Raw genomic sequence first — 771 nt, 5'->3', positions numbered from 1 at the left:
ATTTTTCTGGAGTTGAGCTGTAGGAGTTGCTTGTATATTTTTGAGATTAGTTGTTTGTCCATTGCTTCATTTGCTATTATTTTCTCCCATTCTGAAGGCTGCCTTTTCACCTTGCTTATAGTTTCCTTTGTTGTGCAGAAGCTTTTAAGTTTAATTAGGTCCCATTTGTTTATTTTTGCTTTTATTTCCAATATTCTGGGAGGTGGGTCATAGAGGATCCTGCTGTGATGTATGTCGGAGAGTGTTTTGCCTATGTTCTCCTCTAGGAGTTTTATAGTTTCTGGTCTTACGTTGAGATCTTTAATCCATTTTGAGTTTATTTTTGTGTATGGTGTTAGAAAGTGTTCTAGGTTCATTCTTTTACAAGTGGTTGACCAGTTGTCCCAGCACCACTTGTTAAAGAGATTGTCTTTAATCCATTGTATATTCTTGCCTCCTTTGTCAAAGATAAGGTGTCCATATGTGCGTGGATTTATCTCTGGGCTTTCTATTTTGTTCCATTGATCAATATTTCTGTCTTTGTGCCAGTACCATACTGTCTTGATAACTGTGGCTTTGTAATAGAGCCTGAAGTCAGGCAGGTTGATTCCTCCAGTTCCAGTCTTCTTTCTCAAGATGGCTTTGGCTATTCGAGGTTTTTTGTATTTCCATACAAATTGTGAAATTATTTGTTCTAGCTCTGTGAAGAATACCGTTGGTAGCTTGATAGGGATTCCATTGAATCTATAAATTGCTTTGGGTAGTATACTCATTTTCACTATATTGATTCTT

Source organism: Bison bison, unplaced genomic scaffold, assembly GCF_000754665.1.
Source record: "Bison bison bison isolate TAMUID 2011002044 unplaced genomic scaffold, Bison_UMD1.0 scf7180017864468, whole genome shotgun sequence".
Lineage (NCBI taxonomy): Eukaryota > Metazoa > Chordata > Mammalia > Artiodactyla > Bovidae > Bison > Bison bison.
Note: the sequence above shows the minus strand (reverse complement) of the source record.